General features: G+C 42.8%; 1 protein-coding gene across 5 annotated transcripts in view; it reads left to right on the top strand.

Moving 5' to 3' along the window:
• Nucleotides 1-12,839: 12,839 nt before the first annotated feature.
• ZZZ3 (zinc finger ZZ-type containing 3) overlaps nucleotides 12,840-27,291 on the top strand; it is a 124,908-nt gene continuing 110,456 nt past the window's right edge. For 3 of the 5 annotated variants that reach the window (XM_075002797.1, XM_075002796.1, XM_075002793.1), the window contains exon 1: nucleotides 12,840-12,969. The gene's annotated coding sequence lies outside the window, so the exon portion shown is untranslated. Of the gene's footprint in view, nucleotides 12,970-13,349; nucleotides 13,406-27,291 lie in introns of those variants that run through there. The other 2 variants (XM_075002795.1, XM_075002794.1) reach the window with 2 other exon arrangements.

Below are 27,291 nucleotides of genomic sequence, written 5' to 3'. Positions count from 1 at the left end.
ACACATCGAAATAGGGATGCCAGGCACAGCTGCAGACAGGGTCACAGGGCGGACTCAACAGCCAGCCGCTCCCTTAAAGGGCCCCTCCCAGACACAGTTGCACTAAACAACACAAGATACACAGAGCTGAGAACTGGTTGCAGACCCTGTGCCTGCAGCATAGATCCCCAGCTGCCGCAGAAGCAGCCAGAAGCCCTGGGCTAAGGGCTGCTGCCCACGGTGACCATAGAGCCCCGCAGGGGCTCGAGAGAGAGCATCTCTCAACCCCCCAGCTGATGGCCGCCATGGAGGACCCAGCAATTTCGACGTTGCGGGACGCGGATCGTCTACACGGTCCCTACTTCGACGTTGAACGTCGAAGTAGGACGCTATTCCTATCTCCTCATGAGGTTAGCGACTTCGACGTCTCGCCGCCTAATGTCGAAGTTAACTTCGAAATAGCGCCCGACACGTGTAGACGCGACGGGCGCTATTTCGAAGTTGGTGCCGCTACTTCGAAGTAGCGTGCACGTGTAGACGCAGCTAATGTGTTCAAGAAAACTTCCAAATGGGGAGAAAAAAAAAATTAAACATGCGATTACATTTCCACTTAAAGACAATCGAGATTACAGGTTTAGCAAGCACAAGTGCATATTTCTGCATATATTGATCTGTTTCTAGCTGGGTCACAAGTAGACTGATACAGTCACAGCTTTACTAGCGGTTGAGCCATGTCCCAGACAGCATAGATTATGAACCCTAGTGGCTATAGTCTGTGGAAAAAATCCCTTATGAATGTCTGTGCTTGGCCTACAGGCCCAGTCTGCCCACAGCATGCTGTCTGAGCTAGGGAGGAGGAGTACGGGCAATCAGTTCTACAGTTAGAAAACCTCTACACCCTAATTCAGCATCCTGTTAAATGTTCATGTGAATTTTTCTCCCTCATGATAAGTGCTGCTTGAGAATTTTTCATTCAGGAAAATCTTCCTGTGGCTTCTCTGTAGTTTAACAGCCCTCTCCCCTCTTTGATGTTTTGTTCAGTTAGCAGGTGATCTTTTGTATAGATAGATAGAATTCCAGCAGTAGCCTGGAACATTGCTCTCTTCTGTGTTGGGACCTCTAGCAGGCTTCACTGGACTGAAATGATATTCATACTATTATTGGTAACATGCCATTGGTCTAAATTGCCTAAACCGTCCCCCCAGAAAACACCTGATAAATCTGAAATTCCTATATAATGTATTTGGTCTAAGTACATGGCTACTAGGAACTTCTGTAGATGCCAGTGTGTAAAGATGAAAGAAAAGTACAAAATTATGGCATTATTACAGATGGGGCATCTTCTCCTCTTTCTATGGACAAAGAATAATTGTTCTGATTGACATTGAAAACCATGTTGGATTGAGGCAATCACCAAGGACTCCTTCATCAACCACCATGGGTAAACGGACAGCCTCAGATGACCTGTTGCTTGAGATAGGGCACAGATCAGAGATGGAAAGAAAGCCATGAAGGAGAATGGTGATGAAGTTCTTGATCACACTCGGAGAATGAGAGAGCAGCAGTTGCTCATCCTGACGTTTAGGAGGCTACAGCTCCCAGCTCCTACACTGTCATCTACATCTATGGACTCTCCTTCACTTTCCTCCAATCTGTTCAGTCACTGGACAATCGAAAGATGGAGTTGGCTATAAGCTACTCTATAAACTGGATACAGGTTTGACATTTACTTTATCTCCATACAATCTGTAGATCTGCAGGTAATGAAAATGGATACACATCTAACATTCAAGTCAGCAATGACAAAGTAATGGCCCACCTCTGTATGTTTGTACTTTCATTTACTTGTATACAGAGGAACTAAAACACCTACAGTGATTTTTCAGAATACTTGTGGTTATGTTAATTGGTTTGCTTGAAAAAAGAATCATGAAATTATCCTAAGCTATTAATAAAGTAAGACTCTTACTTCCTAAAAGCAATAGCAAATAAAAAAACCCAAATAGGTTGCCTGCAGCTGCAGAGTGCGCAGTTCCTCATATATATTACCCTGCATTGAAAGGGTATGAGAACATAAAAAATCCCTTGTATATCCTTTCTTGTCTGGACCTATCTTACTAATGACAAAGCACTTTCTGACTGTCTGCTCTAGATCTGTAAATCAACAGTGTCAGAACTACTCCATGTGAAAATTCTCACCCTTACCTTTAGAGATGTTGTAGAGAGTGCAGCATGCCACAGTAATACAGATGGCATTGGTTACAGTGACATCCAAACAGTTTTGCAGGTAGTCCCATCTTGCACACATTACCCAATCCTTTTACTGCTAAGCTGCTTCTGTCAGGTGCCCTATAGCCAGTGTGTAGCTTCATCGGCTATGGGTTTAAAGGGTTAGCATGGTCACAGACCCTCACCTCCCACTGATGATGATGTTAATTGGAGGAAATACAGTCCCTGTTTGTCCACCAGATCACAGCACACTGACATCATGCAACTCACTTGTTCCTCCCTGTATTGGCCAGTGCTTTGATTGAGGATGTTGCCATCAGGTCTTAAATTTGTTTTCCTGGCAGAACAGGGTGTTTGTTATGACTAGCTCATGTTCCATACATTTTGTAAGGAGGACCACTCCATTGGAGCTGCTTTTGCTGACTCATTCTTTCCCAATGGTAGTCTGCCAGAGAGCTGCATCTCTTCTGACCCAGGTATTGAAATCCCCCAAGAGAATAATCTTGTTTTCTTTGGGTATGTAATTCAGGACTGTGTCCAACAGGGTGTAGAAGTTCTCCTTCCCATCATCTTTGGTGTCTAGAGTTAGTGAATAAGCACTGATAAGAGTTACCTGTTGGTTTTTGGCAAGCGTCAAGCTGAGAGTCATGATGCTCATTGATTCCAGTAGGGACTACAGACAAAATCTTTGTCAGTTTGTTTTGATTTTGTTTTTCTTCCTTTGGGGTTCCTTTCCAGAAAAAATGTGTACCCTCTACCTTCTCCTCTTAGCTGTCCTCCTTCTGGACTACGTGTTTCTGCCAGGGCAGCAATATCAATGTTGAATCATCGCAGCTCAGAGGCAATAATTGCTGTGCATTTTTCAGGTCACTTACTGTCTGGGTTGTCCATTAGAGTCTAAATATTCCATGTTCCAAAGTTCACTGTTTGATTTCGAGTGAATTGAGGTGGACTATGTTTAGGGCACATTTCTAGCTCCCTCCCCATGTGGGATGAGCAGAGTGGATCGTAAATAGGACTGCTCATGTGTGGGTGCAGCAGAAACAGGTCATGTAGCTGTGGTCAAACCATGACTTGGCATGAGCTGGAATGGACAGAAGCAGGGACCATGCCAAGCTGCACATGCCACTGCTAAATGTGTTGGCAGGCTAAGAACACTTTTGCACGAGGGCCTGGGAGGGAGATGCAAGTTCTTCTACAATGTTCTGCAAACCCATTCCTAGAAGAGCCCCGTTAGTGAAATATTAAGAATACTGGGATATGCCCACAGCAATCAGTGTGGATACAACTAAATAAGTTTGACTTGGATACAGCAGTGGAATACCAGTCTCAACTCTGAGCATCCAAAAGTAGTTCTGCATACAAAAGGGCCCAGACACATCTACACTGCAACATACACTTACCTCACATCTGAACAGCACACAGAACATTGAGGAGCAGAGGATGGGGCACTTTGTTGGAAGTTGCTGGTCAAGGGATCTAATTCCTGCTCTGCCATGGATCACGTAACCCTGCATAAGTCATTACATGGTAAATTAAAGAAACAGGAATAGGGAGCACAAGGTAACACTTAATACAAGCATGTGTTCATGCAGGTTAGCTGTGCACACAACGTAACTTATTTTCAGTGGAACTGAGAGTATTCTCAAGGTACAACAGTAGAGTGAAGACACTTAGAGGCACTTGCAGGGGCCAAGGTTGAGAATGGATTAATGACTTTTAATAGGAGTTACCCTACATAACAATAAGTACAGGTGGGAACCGCAGAGTTGGGCTTGAAAACAAGGAGTATTGGAGGAACAAAAATACAATCAACAGCACAATAAAGTAATTAATAATGTAAATCTCAATCCTGCAATAAATCCGAGTAGTTGAATACACGTGGCCACATATCACTTCATTGTAGGGCAGGGGCTTTATTCGGATTCCCCTGTGTGCCACTCAGCAACAGGAAGAGGAAAACTATTGTTAAAATAGGAAAGTGTGATTGCAAAGCACAAAAGTTGAGTTGATTCCACAAACAGACATGACTTAACTAATTTTTTTGTTTGGTGGGGGAATCGCTCTAGGTTAATTTGACAATGTCCCTCTCACCAAAGATTCATTTAGCTTTCCCCTTTATACATTTATTCTAGTGCCAAGACCTGCAAATAACTGATTATCGTATCAACTGCTACAAATAAAGTTACATAAGGGTTTTAATTCTAATCTTCCTCAGAACCTTCCCCAGCTGTCACCCATCAGTCTGAAATCTTGCAGACCCCAATGGGTGTTTTATTTTTTTGGAAGTTTAAATCAAAATTCAAGAATTAGGAGTGAAACTCAAAATAGCTAAAAGTGAATTACAATAGTTTCAAATATTTAAAACTGCTATGCTTATTTTAGTTTGTAATGTACAATTCAAGGTCTTAATATAATCTTAAATGACAATAAGTATACTATGAAAAGCTAAACAGAATGTCTGACTTTCTTTGAGTACTGTTTTTGTGGTTTATGAAATGCCAGAAGATCTCAATGAAATCATTTCCTTGTAATTCACTGCATTTCAGCCATTATTCTTTAGTCACCTGATTTTGAAACCTCAACTCCTGAAGTTTGTGCAATGGACTTAAACAGGAATTCTCTCATAAGTAACAATTTCAGGCTTAGATCCTCATGTATTTATGAAATAGAGCAAAGTTGCTCTTTGCTGGATTAGAATACTCAATCTAAATGTTTGTGCAAAAAAATCCATTCAGTCCTTTCTCTCAGTAATAAAAATGTTTTGATTGTTTCTAAGGACTATCTTCATTAGATTGTTAAAATACATTAAATTTACAGGAGTAAAAATGGAATGAAAGTGATGTCTTACTGCATATATTTAAGTATTACTATACAGCAATTTGTCTTTGAATTAAGGCACATTTTAATGGTGACACATCCCTGTGTCACTAAAGATTTATGTTAAGCAGATAAAGGAGGATTTATATATTTTTAAATTTAAACATTAACTCTATAAAAAAAACTAGATAGAGAATTATAGATGAGGAAATTAACCAGACTCTTTCCATTCATGGCACAAAAGGGAGATTCCTGGGATAGCTGTCAGTCATGGTGGCTCCTGGAAGCACAATTAAGGAAAATATTTATGCAGGGCACAGGCAACAGGAAGCATAGCTGGGCAGCAAAGCAGAGAACAGGCAACTAAGATAATGTGGGTGATTTTGACACAGGTGAGAATTTGGCCGTTGGTGGCACAGGTATTTGATTAAGTAAAAGTATGTTCCCTTCCAGCTTTAATTTTTTAATAGGCTTCCCTATGATTTATGGTCTTCCCAGTCAAAAAATGTAATTTTCTGTTAAGTATTTCTTTTCTTGCTCTCAGTCTTTGTTAAATAGTAACAGGGAGAGAGCTGTGTTAGTCTGTATTCTATCAAACAAAAAAGCAGTCATGTAGCTCTTTAAAGACTAACAAAATAATGTATTTGGTGATGAGCTTTCATTGGACAGACCCACTTTTTCAGTGTTGCTTCAGCTTTTCTAAAGCACTGAGTTCTGGCACTTAAGTCTAAATGCTTTTGCAAAATCTTTACACCTTCCCATAAAATAATAAAGTTATTTCTGCAAAGGACTGCACCTAACATGACAGTTATGGAGTCTTCTCTAATCTCTAAACAAGATTATATATAGTGCCTCAGTGACCTCACATACAAGGGTGTTCTATTGTTGAACTGCTGTCACAATAAGGATGTTTCTCTGACCTCAGCTAAAATCTCCCTTCTTTAATCTTACGTAATTGTTTCATTACACTGTACAACACATAAAAAGCAAATATACTTCAGGGGGATTTTTTCAAAAAAATAAACTGCTTACATTTCAACATTAAGAAGGCAGGTATTCCCTAAAGTTGGCTGATACGTGGTATTTTGGAAGTCAACTTTTTGAAATTTGATTTTAAGTTTTGGCACTAATTTTGAAAGTAAGCCATTCAGTTTTTAAATTGGGTTGTTGCCCTGTCAATGTATTGCATAATCTCGTTACTAATAAAAAGCAGGACTTTAAAGCACTAAAGCATTCTAGAAAGTGATTTCTGATTAGCTGCTTCCTAAATACTCTTGGGTTTAAATATGAAAGTTGGGACGAAAGGGAAAAAGTTTTGAGGTTTTGCCTTGATCAGAGAAAGGGATAAAGATCTGCCTTCTGCTCAAAAACCCCAGTGAGGGAAACAGGAGACTGCTGTTCAAATTCTTGCAGAGACCCCCTTCTGTGAAACTGTATATTGAAGTAAATTTAGTATTGGCTCCATAATACAGTGACCTCAGATTAATGGAGATACAAACTGTAAATGCTGTTCAGAAGTATGATTTGTTTTCAGAGTACATCTAATTAGCATCAACATTAGACCTGCATTTGGGGTGGAACTTTGGATTTATGCTTAAAGCAGTCAGCTTAGGTATCAAGGTTCAATTCCCAGTTCTGTCACAGACTTCCTGTCTGATCTGGGATATGTCACTTAATCTGTACTATTTTCCCTTTTACTGGAATTTGAAGAGGAAATTTGGCATGACCTTCAGAGAGTGCTGGAAAAGGAGGGTTCCACAGCCATTGGGAACAATAGTTAGGGATTTGCAGTAAGCTCTTGCTAGCTAAGGGAAAGTCTCTAGGACTCTCCTGGGTTAGCTAGATAGCTAAATTATGAGAAATAGCTGTTCACAGTGTTCTGCATGGTGGAGATTGTATTCTGTCTCTTTCCTCTTCTTTTGATACACCTAACTTTAACAAAGGAGAGGACCAAAAAACAAGGCAGCTTCAAAATGATTACCTTCTGAAAGGAAAGAAAGAATATTGATCAATAACTGAACATTTATAGTAATGAACATTAGAAGAAAGAGTGGTGATTGTAGACTAGACAGGTTGTCATAATCCTTCCATTCTTCAGACATCTCCACAGCATCTATTAAGTACAGGTTGAGCGTCCCTAATTTGGCACTCTCTGTCCGGCAACATCTGTAATCCAGCATGACTTTAGTTAGCCGGATGACCAAGGCTCCATGACGTTTGCTTACAGGCACCAGTCCTGGCTCTCAGTTTTCTGTGCTGTTATTTAGCTCTAATTTACCCCAAAATGTTTTCTAAAAGTCCACTAAGCAGTGAATGTGTTGGTAATGCTACTAGATAATATTGACCTTCTGTGGTTTGGTAAATTCTCTTGTTCAGCACCAGTCAGGTCCCAAGGGTACTGGACTACAGAGGTTCAACCTGTACCTTGACACTGTGCATCTGTGGAAGGTATCATGCACCTCCAATAAGTGAAATAAATTTAAGACTCAAGTCTGCTAAGTCAAAGGGAAGTTTTGCCACAGTTGTTCAGTAGACTCCACTGGGCAGGCACTGGACATACACTTCAACCACAATGCTGGGGAAAGATATGTATAATAGTTACTTTTTCACTGCAGAAGTATTCAGTTTATTTGGACTGGTTTAATTACCAGATGAGTATAATGACTGATATAATAGATATTGTTTTAAAGTTTACTTTAAGTGTTGTGTGATTCCTTTCAAGTTAGAGAAATTTATATAAGCTAGTGTCAGAGATTTTTATCCCCTGGGCATTATCGTCCCCGTGGGCCAGGGAAAACAAGCCCTTGGCTATATAACATCATGCAGGCACATGAAAAATCCAAAGTTCCATAGGCTGCCATTTAGCAGCAGCACCGACGGTCACTTTTTGTCAGTTGGTTTCCCCTGGTAACCTGAACTCATAAACAGGTATTTTAATCAAAGGCCTCTGATTGGGTGACACCTGGAGTTTCCAGAACCTTCCCTGAATCAGAGGACCTTGTTGAAAACCACGCAAATATGATAATCATGTCATGAATGATTCATGAGACTGCTCTATATAAGTAGAGCTCAGGGCTCTCACTGGGGGACTCACTCCAGTAGAGGGCTGACAGCAGAAAGGTGTGGCTGCACAGAGCTGAGCTGAATCACTCTTGGTGTGGCTGCATAGCAGCGTCCACCTGACTGAAATTACTTCTGGTGTGGCTGCACAGCAGCATCCACCTAGCTGAATCACTGAGCCAAATCACTCTTGGTGTGGCTGCCTAGGCGGCATCCACCAGAGCTAAAATCACTGATAGCACTGCCACACCACTGCTGTGTCAGCAGCCCAGAGCGCCGCCTTCACCACCTGAGGCGCAAGATTTCTTGCCGCCACGTCATCTGCAGTGCTCACCAGCCTCAGCTGCCAACGCTCCTAAAAAGGTACCAGTGCACCCAAGCCGTGAGATGCCAGCGCACCCAAGCGGCCTCAGCAGGAACGTGGCTGGGTGGCGAACTGGCCCGCCGCCGCCAGGCAGTGGGTACTGTGTACCCAGCTACTCAACCCTGAGGCTGCCATCACACCGGCAGCTTTACCATCTTGCCAGCATTACCATCTGTGCCGCCATCTTGACTGTTCAACACCAGCTACTTCATTACCGATAAGTGCACCTACCCAAACGTGACCATCACCGGACTCGACAACTTACCATAAAGTAACTACTGGACTTGACCATTTACCTGTAATAAAAACCACCAATCTTGACTATCTAACTTTACATAGGGCTGAGCCTAAAGGCTCAGGCCAGGTTCCTTCTGTAATATATATATATATATATATATATATATATATATATATATATATGTAAAATACCAACGTTATGTTAAGTATGTACAATTATTAGATAATATTGTTAGTATTAATTATTAGTCAATATTGGTAGTATTAAGATAGTTAATTAGTATAGTCAATTATTACATAGATAGGTAATATATAAGAACAATTGATTACCTTATCCCGGCCCTATTGCTCAAATTCGCTCGCTACTAATTAGTTGTGGTACGAAGTGGTACTACCTACCCGCTTCTCTTCGGAGATAGGACGGTGTCATAGCATAGTCTCCCTGACACCAGCCGGGCCGGGTTAGCACACCAGCCCAAGGATTGTGGCAGGGAGTAGCGCCCCTGCCCATCCTTTTAGGCAGCTTGAGAATCTGAGCACATTCTTGATCTATGTATATCTGTATATATGCACACAGTATAGCATAGCCTAGTATAGCATAAGGTAGTATAGATAGCTAGTTGTTCTAAATAGATAGTTATTAACATATAGTGTATATTCAATAAAAATAGTACTTTTGTTTGTTCATCACTCTCTTGTCCCAATCTTTCTCTCTCCACTAGCTCCTCCTCTCTGGGTGGCTTTAGGTGGGGTCACGTGCATACCCCTGGGGTGACATCTCCTGACGCCTGGGGAACGCAGCAGGGTCAGGATCGGGTCCTGGGAACCCCAGGGGGGTCTTCAACCCTCCTCATCCGCGACGCTTTAATTAATTTGGCCACCAATTCCATCTATTTTCCATCAGCTTGTGCGTGATTGCGTTGCGACAGCTAGAGAAATTGTTAGCTATTTCGGTGTCTTCTTGATAGATCCAAGGACCATTTCACTCTCATTTTCTTCTATAGTGCTCAGCAGTTGGCTGATAGTTTGCTCATCCCATCTCCTTCTTTGAAGATCAACCACCTCCCAGGCTCACATGAAATGCACCTTAAGGGGCTCACTAATTCAAGAAAATACATAGGGGTGAGTCCACAGAACGAGTCTGCTGCCTGGTTCCCGGCTCCCCACCACTCTGTGAGCCAGACATGGCTTCTCCCCACTGTCCCGCAGCTGAATGGGCAATCAGCTGCAGAGCAGCTTCGAGCTGCACTTAACTCGCATTAACACAAGTTAAGTGCAACTCAAACTCACACATTTCAGGGATTTACTGTTTATGGATTTAAATCTTCCCAAGAGAGGGAATCCCTGCCTGTAGTGGATGGCATTTTCTTTCAAGCCCAGTCTACAGAAAGCAGGGCCACAGACTAGCACCCTCACTAGTGACAATGTGTAAAAGGCAACAGCCCTAACCATGAAAATGCATCATCTTGGAATTGAAGGGATCATGTCTCCTTTTAGAAAACCCTGTGATACCTCTTTTAACAATGGAAAGGCCATGATTTAACTAGCTGGCAGTAGCAAGTCGTATGAGGGTAGGATTTACTCTCCTTAGAGCCCAAGCAGCTATCAGTTCTGGCCCTCTTCCCTGCCCTGTCATACAGATTTACTCTCCTTTAAGCTCGTGTTTATCTGACCTCAGAGCAAAAACATGAGTGTTGCAATTTTAAAAACAGGTATTTTGTTTGGGCAGTCATCATGACTTCTAATTTGCACGATAAACTTTACACTGGGCCCTGAACAGACATAACTAATTTTCAAGATTGTTCGGTGCTATAGATCTTAAATAAGGCTGCATGTGACCCCCTAACAATATAGGTCCACTAGCCCATTTCTGTGATGGCCAGTATCTGTGATTGTTACCTTAATAATAAAGAAAATGATTCAATTTTATGTAAGCTGAGCAGGGGACATTTATTGGGGGTACATTTACAAATAAAGGGAAGTAAAGGGGTAATTGAAACAACAAAATAATAAACTGGTAGGCAGTCCCAGAATCCAATGTGTATAAACACTTGTCTGAAGAATAAGTTAAGTAGAAAAACCGTTCATAAAAACCTTCCTAGTTCCTGTAGGTTGCTCAGGACCTCAAATCCGTTGGCTCATGGGGAGCCTCAGGAGAGAAACTCTTGAGTGATCCCCTGATGGAGAGCTGTGTTGGGGTGGCAAGCTGAGTGCTGAAGTGGCAGGCTGGAATGGAGTATTCAGTTGGCTGGATAGTTAGCTGGAGTATGTAAGGGAATCTTCAATGAAGTCCTGCACTACTCTGCCATTGGGATGGGCAGCAGCTGAACTAGCTCTGAGTCTGCCTTGTAAACATTTTGTGGTGAGGAAAACCCCTGACAGAAATTCTGTGCAATTTGCCCCTGTTGGGGGAGCCCTGTAGGATTTGTGCCTAAATCCAGTTTGAACTGAAAATTGTTTACTACAAAGAAAAGGAGGGAAAAACATAACATGCAAACAAAAGGTCAGAAGACCAAGATGCCTTTTTGTTTTTCAAAAATGGACTCCCTGCCACACGTTCAATGAATATTAACAGAAAAAAATCTAGGATCTCCAGCCATATAATTACTTATCTGGAGTCCCTCTTTTTGGAAGAATGGCTGAAAGTGGTAACCATGCTGAATCCTTAAATGCTGATTTGCTACTTCTCCAACATAATCATCTACACATTTGTTAATCTCTATTGCAGGGTTCTGCAATATAATCAACCTGGGATTAACCAGGAATGCCAACCAACTAGAAGCTTCTGGTAGTGCAAAGCACAGGTTTCAGTGAGAAGTGGAAATGATACCAGTAACTTACCATACTTATCTGCATTCTTTACAGGCTAAATATGTTTTGCTAGCCCTTTATAAATAACTGAAAAGTTACTAATTTAAACTATGAAAGAGACCAACAAATCAGATGTCTGAAGACAGCATTCTAGAAGGAAAACACACAGAACTGCTACAGCTCCTGTGAGGAACTTCCTCACTGACTTCATTCAACTAAGAGCAGATTAAAAACATCCTGACAGTAGGGAGTATCAGTTTGGATAAAACATGATCAAAGGGGCTGGTGATTGTGCCAAGATGTGTAAACACTGTTCCTGTTGAGCAGTAAGGAAACTAATAACCTTCTCCCCCTAGAAGACCTCACAGATAAAGATCATATTGTTATGCTGGAAAGATGTTTAATGGTTCCCATCAAGTGGCTCTTTCAGCTATACCCAATCATTCCTTAGTTTAAAGCTTAACACCTGTCCTTCAGGATCCATAAAAGGAGCAGTTTAGCTCTTTTATGTAGTGACATAAATAATAGCTACCACTGCCCAAAGCAATGGTCTGTATGGCAATGCTTGAGCAAAAGCTAACATCTGCGGCATAGTCTGTTCCTCGACCACAAATGCAGAAACTAAGGGAGCAAGTGAAATATCTGTGCAGAACCCAGCAGACATGACAGAAGCACCCCTGGCATAAGTGTGGACTGGAGAAGGTGAAGAAACAGAGCATTTCTTGAGCTGAGACATGACTAGGTTGGAAATTGCTCAGAAGAGAAACTGCCTTACTTTATTTCTAGGACATCTCTGTAACCAGGACTCTTTATACATCATTTATAAACGAACAGGGTGGTGCCAAAATATACCTGCTCACCTCATCAATGTCTTGTCCCAGGGGCCACAAACCTGCAAGTCCCCAAAAGTTGAACATACCCTTTGGCCAACAGTCTGTGAACCAGATGGACCCACTTCTTATGGCTGGGGGTGGAAGGCCAAGGGCCACATGCTCTGCGGAAAGGAAACCTTTTTAAATGGGGCGGGGACCCTCCCTCGCACCTCTAGCTTCCACCATCCCCATTACGCAGAGCCCAGCTCAGGCCTCCGGGCAGGCGCACGGCCGTCGCGTGCCTATGGCCAAAGCCTGCGGGCCCCCGGACAGCGACACATGCCTCCGCCCCCGCGCCGCTCCAGCCCAACAGTGGCTGCTGGCGGCCCCAGCTCCGTCGACCCTGCCCCCGCGAGCGCAGGCAGAGGCGGGCCGCAGCCCCCAGCGACCAGCAGGAGGAGCTGCAGGGAGCTGCTCCCCACTGCAGCGGGGGGAGGGGAAGGAAGCGGAAGGAGCCGGAGCCGCCGCCGCGCTGAGGGGGGAGCAGGCGCTGTGTGACTCGAAGCCGTCGCTGCCTGGTGCGCGCGCAGAGGGAAGAAGCCGGGAAAGCGGTTCCTCTGCCGGTAGGCTCCGTACGTGCGAGATAGCGGGAGCCAGGTGAGGCCTCGGCACAAGAGAAAGGGGGGACCCGGATGATGCCGAGTTTGGCACTCGCGGTTGGGGGGGGGTAAGAGAGAGAGGAGGGGGAAATTCCCACGTGACCAGCGCGTGGGGGAGGAGGCTCGCGCGCCCGGTTCGAATCCCAACTGCTTGCGGCCTCAGCGGCAAGGCAACTCTTGCGCCTGCGCATCGGCTCCGCCCTCCCCGTTTTCCTCGTCGCGTGCGTGCACATGTGCGTGTGCGCGCGCCGGGTGCTGCGGGGTCGGGATACGTGCGCCGCGCCATCGCCATGTTGGTTCCCAGCGCAGCTGCGGTGGGGGAGGGGACGGTATGAGACAAGGAGGAGGGAAAAGGAGCGAGTTCTCGCGAGGCTATGCGTTTCCCGTGGGAGCTGGCCGGTAGCAGGATGGCGGCGCGGCGCTGGGCTTGCTGGGTAATGCTAACTGGGGTTCGGGGGGCGGGGACCAGCCTTCTCCCTGTCAGGGCGCACGGGGTACGGGGTTGGGCACCCCAGCAGTCGGAGCAGCGCGCGCTGTATCTGTGTGGTAACCGTTTCTGTTCTACATAGGCGTTGACTTGATCTCCCTGTACTGACCCTAGTATCCCTGGGGCCTGTTCCTGCTGCAGCGCCCCCTACTGTCTGCCCCCAAGTGCCCCCATTATCCGTCCCTGCTGTCTTCCCCACGGCGCCCTCTGCTGTCTGCCCCGTATCCCTGCCCTAGAGTGGCCTGGTAACTCTCTCATACGGACCTGGCTCTCTCCAGTACCTCCCATTGTCCTCAGCCAAACCAGAACTGCCATGTTCTGACCATACCCTACTTTGTAATAACTTGTGCCATACAATTATACTCTTCAATCACATGTCTTGTCTTGAAGATGTGCCTAGCACATCTTAGTCTCTACTGGTAATCAGAACACATAATAATGCTGTTCCCCTATGTAGACCTGGCCCTTGGCACTGTTTTCTGGCCTTTCTTGGGGTGTCCCCACTTTCTCCTTTAATTTCCGTTATTAAGTGTCTTGCTCCTTGCATGTTTCTGTTACGATGCCTCTGGGATCACCACTCTCAGCACTTTCACCACTTTTGTTTTATAGGCATGCCAATATCATGGATGTAATAAGTGAGGTAGAAAAGTCTAAATAAGGAGGACAGTGGTCCCTGGTACTGCAGACATGAGCTCCCTAATGACTACTGCAGTGGGCTGCAGCACCTGAAATACACTTTCTCATATTTGAAACGTACCTCTCATGCTGTAGTCACTATCAGAAGTGAAAGAAAATATTTTTTGCACCCAAGCAGTCTAACTCTGCAGTAGTCCCTGTTTTCTAATCTGTTCAGAAGGGGTTTTGCATGTGGTCCTACTCCTGCTCTGTAGCGTCCCTGTTATGTTCCATTTCTGATTAACCAAGGCACCCTTGACCATTCTTCTTTACTAGGATTGCTAGATCCCTTGTTCTAGTTCTAGGTTGCCACATAACTCTGAAATTTCTATATAGTCTGAATATGTAACACTTTGTTCTTTAAGCTTGGATTTCTGGAGCATATTATCCGGGAGAAAAATGTTATGTGAGTTTTATGATGGGACTGCCCCTGCACTGGGGTCTGTGTTGCCATTATCAGCTTTGCTGTACCTTGTAACGTAACCACATTAATGTACTCAAGTTTCCAGAGTTGGAACTCTGATTTATGATCTCACTCCAGCTAAATACACAGCTGGCAAATCTTTGAGAGCATGCATTTTTTCTGTGTTTTTCTCATTCTAATGTTAGATTAATCTCATTTACTAATGTTTAGTTTTTAAAGTTTTTGTTTGTGATGTGTTTTAAAACTTGATTATATGAGAACTAATGCTCAAATTAGCGGTAGATTGATCGAAAACTTTTTACTGAAAGCAAATTTTCCCAGAAGTAATCTGAATACAGTATAATTGGTATTGTTCTGTTTTACATGAAAATATCTGTGCATTTTAAAGTACTTTGCTTAAAGTTAATAAAAGCATTAGCTAGTATTAAAAAAGAGACTGATTTAGCTCTAGGAGCTGAAAAATTGACAGGATTTTATTAATTAGAAGAGTATGCATTGCTATTTTCACATGCTACAGGACCATGAGCCTGGAGAGCAGGGTCATCTTGGTTCTGCTGCAGATGTCTGATGAAATCCTGGCTCTGTTAAAGTGAATGACAAAACTCCATTTGATTTCAGTGAAGTCCAGATTCTGTCTTTTCAGTGCGACTTTGAGAAACTGGATCCAACTTCATTTTGTTGCTCTCAGGACTGTATAAAATAAGTAGTTTTGAAAAGAAATTTCCCCAGAATTGGGTTTTGTTTTGCAACCTTTCCGTGATAAATTCATTGTTTTTGTTCTGTTGGATAGTGCAACCATGTGTGGGTAAGCAGTAGCGAAGTAGGCCTTAAATAACAGCAACTTTTAAAATATGTTCCTATGGGTATATTGCTATTTTAAGGTGATGTAACAGTAATTTAGTACAATACCATAATAGTCACCATTTTGAGTTGTCTCTCAATGTGATTAAAAACTAAGGTAATTACTCTCTTGCCTCTGTAATTTATATTTTCTCCATGAAGTCATTTAACATTTGCAGAATCTGAATAGTTCACTAGACACTTACCTAGAACACTAAATGTATTACAGAGTTAAGTATGAAAGAAGAGTTGGATCTTTGTCAAAAGGCTCAGGGATGAAACTCTAATGAGATGTTCATTCTGGTTTTTCTGTCGCACCACCTGCTGAACAGTGGGCAGGTGCTTTGATTTCCACTAGGGTTCACTTTGCTTCTGTTCAGAAGTTCTATTTTGTTTAAGCATTTGGTTAGTAAGAGTCTAATTAATTTGAAGCTTTGCTAGCTTTTTTTTTTTTAATGAATATGAAGAAGCTTTCTCTCCTATTCCTTTCTCAGAACTTTTTTTCTGCTGGGAAGGGAAGGAAAGGGGGAGGGGGAGGTTCTTCATTGTTCGACACTTTCTCTAGAACTTTCTGGTTCTGCAGGGATGGAAAAGATCAGTTACACTATCCTTCCATCAGCCTTCTGGCTGGAGTACATTGGAGAAAACATCTTTTCCCTCTTTCCCTTTTATGCTGCACAGTATTAGGAGGCTCGGTAGACATCTCTGCTCATTCCACAGTCTTCATTTTGATGGCATTTATTTGGTTTACTTTTTGTTCAGCTCTGGAAGGTTATCTTTCCAACTGTAAGAACCAGATTTTGTTTTAAAGACTTACATTCTATGGAAACTAATGTTGTATGGCTCTTCATTTGTTATGGAAACCTCACTCATCTGGGATGAGTAGTTTTCTGAAGTATGAGAGGAGTTGCTGAGTTAGTCTGTATCTTCAAAAACAACGAGAAGTCCTGTGGCACCTTACCCATTAACAGTTATTTTGAAACATACACTTTCGTGGGTAAAGACCTGCTCTAAAATATCTGTTAGTCTGTAAGTTGCCACAGGAATTCTTGCAGTTTCTTCCAGTTGATAGAATTTGTTTTAGCACCAGTCTTGCATTGTGCTTGTGAGAACTTGCTTATAATAAAGTTTTACAGGAAGTACTATATAGCTATAACCTTAAGAACGCTATAGAAATGACATCTCTTTTCAAATGACAATTTCACCGTACAGCAGACTTCGTAAACAAAAACTTTTAATATCATATACACTAAAATATATTTCCAGCCTTCTGTGAAGTGCAGGCCCTGGCAGCCCAGATATGCTATATTTCTAGTTGCATAAAACATTTTTAATCTGTTTGAAAAAATTTAAACTTAATTTTAAAATTAATTTTGGAAAAAATAGAAGTAGGATTAAATTTGACATGATGGATTTCATTTTTACTGTAATATACTTTCAGGGCTAAAATTATTATTTTAAATAAATCCATATGGTTAAGAACTCAGTAAGTCTTGCTTCTACACTGTTTCTCTCCAAAGTCACTCGTTTATCTTTTTTTTGTGCAACCTATTCAAGCTCTTCCTTGTACTAAAGTTTAAAAAAAAATGTTTTTTAAAGGTATTGACATGATTTTGGTGGGGAGTGTTTATATGTGCTCCAGGGTTAGAAAGAAGTTTGAAATACAATAAAATATAACCTAGGTTGCATATTTTGATACTTATAGTCAAAGTAAAGGTGAGGGCACTACACAGCCTGATGACAAAAAATAATGATTCAGTCTTTTATCGTCTAATCATAATTATGCTGTTGGGACTGTTTTGCATTTGAACAGTGACAGTAGTTGCCGTATTCTATAGTTGGCTTGCTTTTGCTTAGTGCTGTGTTATCATTTTGTTGGTTGGTTGCAAATAAGTTATTAGTCAGTAAAGTTCCAGTTCTGTCAGGAGTTGTCCAACTTTTATATTTTGGGCCACATTTTAGTAGAGGTACTGCCTTCTCTTGTTCACTGTCTCACTAACCACCTTTTTTTGTATTTTCAATAATTTATAGTATCCCTAGGGCAGTTATACTGTAATGATTGCTTACACTGGAAAATAATATTGAGAAAGTGTTTGTAATTTTAGTTACCTTTAATAAGTTGAAAATGACAAGATTGTATCATGTGAATACACTCATCCCTTGTTAAATGAGTACTTTGAGTACTCACTTAAACGAGGGACGCGTTTACCTACCTTACTGTACAAGTGAACTCCCCCCCAATATGAGCCTTACCCCCTCCCCGCGGCTCCAACTCCCCTAATCTGACCCCCGCCCCCCGCTAGCCTCCCTGCAGGCCCAAACCACAGCAGCCCGATGCCCCTGCTGACCCCATGGCCAGACCCTCTCCCCACTTGACCCCCTGCAGCCCTAAATTGTGGCAGACAGACCCCTTTACCGGCCCCACAGCGTGACCCCTCCCCCCGCTGCCTGTACTCCCTGTGGCCGCCTGTACCCCCTGTGGCCAGACCCCCCCATTGCCTATAGCCCCCGTGGCCCCGCAGCCTGACAGTGCTGCTGCCTGTAACCCCCACAGCCTAATGCCCCTGCTGCCTGTACCTCCCGTTGCCTGACCACCCCCCCCCCCCCCCGCCTGTAACCCCTGCGGCCCCGTGGCCTGACCCCCGCCGGCCCCGTGGCAGCCAGATACCTTTACCAGCCTGCAGCCAGACTCCCCTGCCGCCTGACACGTCCCCCCCCCCACAGCCTGGCAGCCCCAAACAGTGGCAGCCAGACGCCCCTGCTGCCTGACCCCCCCTCCACCACCAGATTTTTAACCCTCCCTCCTGCTCACAGCCCCAGACTACCCCCAGCCTTTAACCCTCCCCCACCCAAGGTTCACTTAGCTTTTGAAAGCAGCTCCACCTGCTGCCACTCCTTCCCCAAGTTAGGAGCTCTAGGAACTAGAGACTTTTACATGTAATTTAATAGGAATTTAGTGTCCCTCTTACGAGTGTCTGTCTACAAGTAGAAAGCTGGGAATCAATTGTGCTTGTATAGCGAGAGATGAGTATAGTGTATTCTTCCTGGTTAATAACAAATGTTTATAGACCACGTGTGTTCCACTACAGTCTGTGTAGTAGAACAATATTAAGAAAATATTCTGAATGGTAAAAGATTAAGCTTGATGTATTTAGACTGAATCAAATTATGAACTCTGAGTTGCGCTACTTTTTTAATTTAAAAAAAATTCTCATCAAAATTGACTTAGTCAGTCTTCAATATTTATGAGTACAACTGGAAGATTAAAATTCAGGGTAAATGAGAAGCATTGCAGTTGAGGGAGAGGAAGAACTTATCTTGTTTTTCATAAGACTGCTTTGGGGCATGCGTATTCCACAAGGAACCTGTACTTATTTTTAATCTGTAGGACTTGTTATTTTTACAAATATTGAAAATCAGTCACTTTCTGAATTTTACTGTTTTTATTTGACTTAGAGTAGGTATGGCTGTTTGTTTTGGATTTGTTTTATATTCTTTTACAGTTTTTCATTGTACGTATCGTACGTATTTCATTGTACGTATCTCTGAAAGCCAGGGTTAACATGGAAATCAGTGTAACTGGCTAGCATTTCTGTAGTGTATCATATTGGATTAGTATGTTTTTTGTTTTTTTTGTTTTTCTGAAATCTGCTTTAGTGCAGATCTGTGGATAGCTCATGTCTCTTTAGATTTCATACAGGGAACAAACCAATCAGAAGCTCTCATTTGTTCATGCCTCTTTGGTCTGCAACTTTCTACCTTTTTGATTTGGTTTTCTTGCCTTGCAGAGGAGAAGCAGAAAAGGCAAATTCTGTCATTTAGCAAGTGTATTTTTTTAAACATTTTTTAGCATACTGGTGGTTTACTGTTTTGGTTTTCTGAAAATGCTAGTGCTTTTCTTTTCTTTGAAGAGCAAAATAAAAGCAAAGGGTTCATACTCATTGCTTGTAGGGGCCCTGCAGAGGCCAGAATAGCGGGTTCATTCATTCCTATCTATACACATGAAATTGAGAGAAATCTGGACTTGCCAGGATTCGGATGTTCATTATTACTTTTTGTCCCACCTCATCCCCCCCCAGCGTCATCCACCCTTGATTAAAAATATAAGAGCAGCACCAACATAAACACAAAATCATCCATAAATTAACTTTCCTGTTAAAATGCATTGTTTCATCATTTACTACTTTGTTTCATATGGAAACTGGTACCCTGGGAGAGAGGCAGAGTATTTGTTTTTTAAGCTTGTGCAATAGTCAGGGTATTTTTTTTCTTTATGCTTTTAATATATAGTGGGGCTTATGAAATGCAAGAGCAGCTGCAATAATTATTAGTCAAGTGATACCCAAAAGCCAGCCCTTTGAAAGTACATTGGTTTAACTCCATTTGTACCTGTAGGTTTGAATTTGGGCTCTTGACACTATTTATTGGACAGTAATTCATTGATTATTCTGCTGTAGGTTCCATATTGGTCTAATGCATGATACTGTTGTTGACAGCAATCACTTTGTTTTATTTTGGTTGTATGGTACTGAGCAATGTCTTTGCCCCAGGGGGATTGCAGTCTTTGGAGCAATGCATAGCATGCTTTTCGCACATAACACAGTAATTATATGAAATGTAAGAATGGACTGGGAAGCCCAAAGAGCAGTGCTAATTTTAGAGGAAAAAATTGTTTTGTTTTAAATGGTATGTTGACAGAATTTTCTGACATGGATTCAATATTAATGGACCTCCTGGAAGAAGCAGATTTTTCACGAGGGAGATGAGTGAAGAAAAAATAGGTAACTGTAACATTAAGTTGCATGTTTTGCTCCATATATTGATTGGAGAATATACGCAGATGAATAGCAAAGAGAGGCTAAGAATCAGTGATGTGAAAGAAGAGAAGGTTATGTCTTAAAAATCAGAAAGTGATGTAAGCAGGGGCCAAATTGTTGAGTCCAGAAAATGAAATAGGTGCAGATGTGTCCCCATGCATCCTCATACTGCCACACTTTATCTGGAGTTTGTGGTGGAAGATGGTGAGGCACTTAGTTTCAGTTCTAAATGTTGTCATAATTAGGTAAATATGTTGCTATTTGAGGTACTAATTTTTGCTGGTCCCAACCCTTGAAATGCTTCTGGAGAAAAGTTCTGCAGTGATTACAGACTTCTGGTAAGGGTCTTCCATAATTCTGCTTAATTTAAAGAGAGCTGTTTGAACCCTAAATGCCATAAAATCCAACAGGAATACTGAAGTGGCATAAACTACAGGTTGAACCTCTCTAGTCTGTCGTCCTTGAGACTTGACTGGTGCCGAACGAGGGAATTTGCTGGACCAAGGGTGTCAATCTTGTCTAGCAGCATTTCCACCACTTCCACTGCTTATTGGGCCCTAGTAATTTATCTAGAGATAAATTAGAGCTAATTAACAGCACACAACACTGAAAGCAGAACTGGTGTCTGTAAACAAACTTTATGGGACTACAGGAAACTTGGTCATTCCTATGATAAGTGGTCCCCCGGGTAACTGACATCATGCCGGATTAAGGATGTTACTGGGAGAGAGTGCCACATTAGAGAGGTTCAGCCTGTATTGGGACCCTCAGACTCAGCCATTGGTTCTAAAAATTAATTTGTTCAGTAGCTATTACATCTAAATATGGTGCAAAAATAATGAATATGGTTATACAGTGGGACACAGGTGAAATAACTAAGGTATTTGTTGCCCATCTCTCAAGATCTTTTCTCTAAATGATGTTCTTTGGAAAGAAAACACACACACAGTAGTAGTAGTAGGCATCCTTCAGTCTGCGTAGACTATGGATCGCGCCCTTCAAAGTTTCAATTGCGGACTTCATTTACAGCATCTACTGTGACTATGAAGACCCACACGAGAGTGACAGTCCTTGCTGCATCTCTTGCAGGTGTAGTGGGTGTCTGGCAAATCCTTGTTGTGCTTTTTGTGCGCTCGCTTTTCCTCTGCTAGCTGTCTGATCCTCATCTCGCCCCTCTGAAGGCTCTTGTGTAACCCCTGCCTCCATCTGGTGCGGTCATCTGCTAGTTCTTCCCAGTTGTCCAGCTTGATGTCTACCTCTCTGAGGTCTCTCTTGCAGACATCTTTGTAGCGCAACTGGGGGTGTCCGGGAGGTCTTTTGCCAGAGGCTAGCTCACCATACAGGATGTCTTTTGGAATCCTTCCATCATTCATCCTGTGGACGTGGCCAAGCCAGCGGAGTCGACGCTGCCTGAGGAGGGTGTGCATGGTTGGGATTCCAGCTTGCTCGAGGACGGCGGTGTTGGTCACTCTGTCCTTCCACGATATTCCAAGGATGCGCCTGAGGCAGCGCAAGTGGAAGACGTTCAGCCTCTTTTCCTGGTGGGCATACAGGGTCCAAGTCTCGCTGCCATAAAGGAGGGTGCTGAGGATGCAGGCTCTGTAGACTTGCATTTCAGTGTGAGTGTACAGCTTGTTGTTATTCCACGCTCTCTTGCTGAGTCTGGACAGAGTTGTGGCTGCTTTTCCAATCCTCCTATTTAGCTCAGTGTCCAACGACAGGGTGTCAGTGATGGTGGACCGGAGGTAAACGAACTCGTGGACGACATCTAAGGTATAGTTGTCACTGCTGATTGATGGGGATTCAGCAACATCCTGACCGAGTACGTTTGCCTTCTTTAGGCTGATGGTAAGCCCAAAGTCCTTTCATGCTTTGGAGAACTGATCCAGCAGTTTTTGAAGCTGGTCTTCTGTGTGAGACACTACAGCAGCATCGTCTGCAAACAGCATGTCTCTGATGAGGACTTCTTGCACCTTAGACTTAGCTTTCAGCCTTGCAAGGTTAAACAGTTTCCCATCAGATCTTGTGTGCAGCAAGATGCCCTCTGTTGAAGATCCAAAGGCATGCTTCAGGAGGAGTGCGAAGAAGATCCCGAACAATGTCGGAGCAAGCACGCATCCTTGTTTGACGCCGCTCCTGATTCTGAAAGCATCCAATAATGTGCCGTCATATTGGATGGTTCTTCTCATGTCTTCGTGGAACGACTGGATCATCTTGAGTAACCGTGGAGGACAGCCTATCTTGTGGAGCAGTTTGAACAGACCATCCCTGCTGACCAAGTCAAAGGCTTTGGTCAGGTCGATGAAGGCTATGTAGAGTGGCTTTCTCTGCTCCCTGCACTTCTGCAGCTGCCTTAGAGAGAAGACCATGTCAACGGTAGACCTCTTTGCGCGGAATCCGCACTGCGATTCGGGGTACACCCTCTCAGCAATCTTCTGGAATCTGCCAAGGATGACGCAAGCGAACAGTTTACCAGTGACGCTTAGGAGGGAGATTCCACAGTAGTTGCAGTCGCTTCTGTCTCCTTTGTTCTTATACAACGTTACAATGTTAGCGTCGCGCATATCCTGTGGAACCTCACCCTCTGTCCAGCACAGGCACAGTAGCTCATATAGGGGTTCCAGGAGTGCGTCCGCGGCACATTTGATTACCTCTGATGGTATACCATCCTGACCAGGGGCCTTTCCTGCTGCAACGCTGTCGATGGCTCTCTTCGGTTCATCCACAGTCGGTTCTTGATCCAGTTCGTCCATTACTGGTAGGAGCTCGACGGCATCGAGGGCTGCGTCAACCACAACGTTCTCGCGTGAGTACAGCTCGGAGTAGTGCTGAACCCAGCACTCCATCTGTTTGGCTTTGTCAGCAATGACTTCACCAGATTTGGATTTCAGAGGTGCCATCTTGTTCTGGGTGGGTCCTAATGCCTTCCTCATACCCTCGTACATTCCTCTGAGATTACCAAAGTCAGCACAGGTCTGGATGCTGCTGCATAGCTGGAGCCAGTGGTTGTTGGCACAGCACCTGGCTGTCTGCTGTACTGTTCTTGTGGCCTCTCTAAGTGCCTCCTGGGTACTCTGGCTCGGTGAGCGTTTGTACTCCAGGAGTGCAGCGCGCTTCTTTTCAGTGACTGGAATTATCTCATTGGAGTTAGCTTTGAACCCGTCGTTCGTGTTTCTAGCTCTTCTTCCAAACACCGACAAGGCCGTGTTGTAAACTCTATCCCTCAGATGTTGCCATTTGGATGTTGCATCGGCACCCCCAGGGCCGCTGCGCAGATTTTCCTGGAGGGTCTCTCTGAACTTTTCAGCTTTCTCCGAGTTTGCCGTCTTTCTGGTGTCAATGCGGGGCCTTCCAGCAGGTTTTGAGTGGTACAGCTTCTTGGGTCTCAGCTTGAGCTTGGAGCAAACTAGCGAGTGATCTGTATCACAGTCAGCACTATGATAGCTGCGTGTCAGAAGGACGTTTTTGAGGTTATTACGCCTCGTGATGACCACATCTAGTTGATGCCAGTGCTTCGAGCGTGGGTGTCTCCACGACACTCTGTGCTGTGGCTTCGTTTGGAAGAATGTGTTTATGATGCACAGATGCACAGTTCAAGGAGACGCTGTCCATTGTCATTCATTTTTCCCACACCGAAGTGTCCTAAGCAGGAAGGCCATGAGGCCCAATCAGCTGCAACTCTTGCATTGAAGTCACCCAAGATGTACAGTTGTTCATGAGCAGGTATTTGCGCTACAGCAGCACTAAGCACATCATAGAACTTGTCTTTTACTTCTGGTGTGGCGTACAGGGTTGGAGCATAAGCGCTGATCAGGTGGACGGGACCGGTGCAAGTTTGAAGCGTGATCCGAAGAAGTCTTTCTGATCCGCCCATGACTAATTCCACCATTTGTAGAAGGGTGTTTCTGACAGCAAAGCCAACACCATGCTCTCTGGGTTCTTCTTGCGCTTTACCCTGCCAGAAAAAGGTGTAGTCCTTTTCCTTTAGAGATCCCGAATCTGCGAGTCGCGTCTCTTGCAGTGCAGTGATATCAGCTCTGAGCCTCTTCAGTTCCTCGTTGATGACAGCGGTCTTGTGGGTGTCACTGATGGCCTGAAGATCTTCAGTCAAGCCGGTCAGCATGGTCCGCACATTCCAGCAAGCAAGCTTAAATTGTTGGTGTTTCTCATTTCTTGCTGATTTTCTTATTGGTTTGCCTGGTGCCCAAATTTCAGTCACTTGTCAGGTTCAGGAACCTTAAGCCTCACGCACCCAGCGAGGCAGGTGAACTGTGGCGGGACAGTACCCTATTGGCTGGGGGCTGCCCAGCTTGAGGCGGGAGGTGACTGTCCAGTGAGATGCAAGGATCTCTCCCACCGTCGAAGGCAACCCCTGGCGCTCGTTCTCTACGCCAATCAAGCAAGAGCTTATAACCGGTATCTGTTGCCTCCCGTGTTGATGCAACGCTGTTCAGCGATGCCGGAGTACCTCTCTGGGCATGAGCCTGGGCATTTATTATGGAGACTCTGGGCTGCCCAGACACCAGTGTCCCCCTCTCGGCTTTACTGATATAGTCCAAAGGAGAGGATGACCTCCACGTCTGGTACCAGCGAAGCTGCAGGAGTTGACGGGACAGTGCCAGAAGTTGACACCGAACCGCCTTCAGACTCCACTCCGGATTTTCTGTCAGGGTTTACTCCCTTAGCCTTTCTCCTTCCCAGGATAATCCACAAGGCAGTGGGGTAAAAAAAACACACACACACACACACACACACACACACACACACACAGAGTGTAATCCGAGGCACATGTATACTGATCTCCAAAAGGAATGTATTCTTAGGTACACAGGGTTTAGGAGTGGTTTTCTCAGTCAGAGAATGTAAAATCGGTTGCTAAGTGTGTTACAGACACAATGGTACCTATGTTGGGCAAAGTTTGGAAGTATGCTTCCAAGCAGGCTAAATGACTTTAAATTGAAAATGATCAAATTTAAAAAGGGGAGGCTCACTCATCTTAGTAAAGATGGTTAAAATTGATTTGTTGTGTGGTGATCGGATGTTTAAACTTGCGTTTGACTCTTTGATTATTTTCTCTCTTTTGCCCGTATGACTCCATACAAAGAGTAGGTCTGTCTGTCTCTAGAAACATTGCAGTGGAATTGCTAGAAGTTTACTGTATTAAACAGTTAGCAGTCTTTGCACATCTAGGAATAATTATGTTGTGACTACTGGAACAGCATAGGGTATGAATGTAGTAATGTCTTAGTAGTGCAAACATACTTTCCTAGCGGAGGCTGGTTAGGTGGAATAGCAGATTTCATTATTTTTTTCAAAAAAGTGTGATATTAGAGATAGCATGGGATGGTTATTTTAAAAAACAATTTTTTGGTTTTCTTTGGAAAACAGCATGGCTGTCAGTCTGAAGTCCTTAAACAATAGCAGTATTTCTTGATAGTTTAATTTCTTCTTTTGCTCCTTAAATTTGCTCTAAATTCCTAGAGGCTATTTTTCATGTCATTTGATAAGAGGAGCACTGTGTTTCACATAGTGAGTTTTGTAAAACAGAGCAAAGAAATAGTGATGCAAAAATAATTAATATTAAAAAAATCATTGAAAAACATGGGAAGCATACATAATTTGTATAGTTTTTATGGTAAATTTTATGAGAAGTGTATCCTTCCAAGAATACTTCAGTGTTCACTATGGTAATGAGCAAATGAATTACATGTATTCAGACCAAATTACCAAAGCATGTCTGTTCAGTGGACAGGAAATTAAATATTTTGTGATGTGCGTTCATGGCTTTTAAAAATAGTGGCTTTTCTGATTTAATGTTAGTGGATATTTTAAATCAATTACATTTCCATAATTTAAGTCTATAATTGTAAAGTACAATTCATGGTTATTTTTTTATTTGACATACCAAAATGTTAGAAAAGTTGCTGAATTATTGACTTGCATATAATGTTTGAACAGTTTTATGTCTGGTTGATAGAAGTGAATTTATTCTGAATGGTGATGTGATTGCTATCAACCAATATAATCTCTAAATTTAGATTTGAGATAAAAAGTGACAGGTATTGCTGATGTCTCAGTGAAAATATAGATGTACCCAGAATAATTTCCTCACAAGGAGTCTACAGACTTCAGACTATTACATTTTGCCTCAGTTGAGTCTTTTTGAAATATTTTGATATGCTGGAGGCACCTTTCCTGTATGCTCACAGAAACATAACGTGTGTTAAGATACCACATTTGAAAAAAGGGACCTTGTGTTGCCCAACATTTCTCCTTTTCCAGTGGAACAGGAGCAAAATGCAAATACATATAAATGCAAAATAGTGTTGTGGGATTGAGGGCAGAATTCTCTTGTGTGCAATTCTGAACTTTTTTCAAAGTAGTAAATAGTTATTCTAATAAAATATTTGAGCATCCTTAGAGCAGAGCTCCACTCAGGTACGTCCAGCTGTTAATGATCTTTTCTTTTATTAAGTCTGATTCAAGTTTAAGTTAATATTTTTAACAAAACAAGAGCACTGTGGTTTACTTCATGTTTTTTTAATATTATTTAATGTTCTTTTTTTAATTGTAAACTTGTGCTTACCAGTTCTCCTGAGTAGCTGAGGAAAAATCATTTACAATACTCTTGGGCAGAGACTTTCTGTAATTTATACTCCATCATGCATTTTAAATTTTCTTTACAATACTACTTTTCTATTAAAGTAATGAGTCGCTAGTAGAAAACTGATTATATTTCAATAAAAAAGCAAGTGGGTGGATAAATAGACTCAAACATATATTTAGGTAACATTAAGAAATATTCCTCTTAAAGTTTCCAAGATTTATTTTTATTACTAAAAGGAAAAAAAATTATGCTCGAGAGTCCATATCAGTGATATAATGGTTCAAAATAGTTGAAAGAATATTGTAGTTATTCTAGTTACACATTTTAAGAGTCCAGTAATTTCACAACTAAGTTTATATAGTAATCCCTCGAAATGTGCAATTTCGAGTTGCGCTTAACTTACATTAATGCAAGTTAATTCAACTCAAAATCCTGCTTTCCACCCCCGCACCCATGTGGCTCTGGTTCAC

Source organism: Carettochelys insculpta, chromosome 9 (assembly GCF_033958435.1).
Source record: "Carettochelys insculpta isolate YL-2023 chromosome 9, ASM3395843v1, whole genome shotgun sequence".
Taxonomy (NCBI): Eukaryota; Metazoa; Chordata; order Testudines; family Carettochelyidae; genus Carettochelys; species Carettochelys insculpta.
This window is presented reverse-complemented; position numbering and strand designations above follow the sequence as displayed.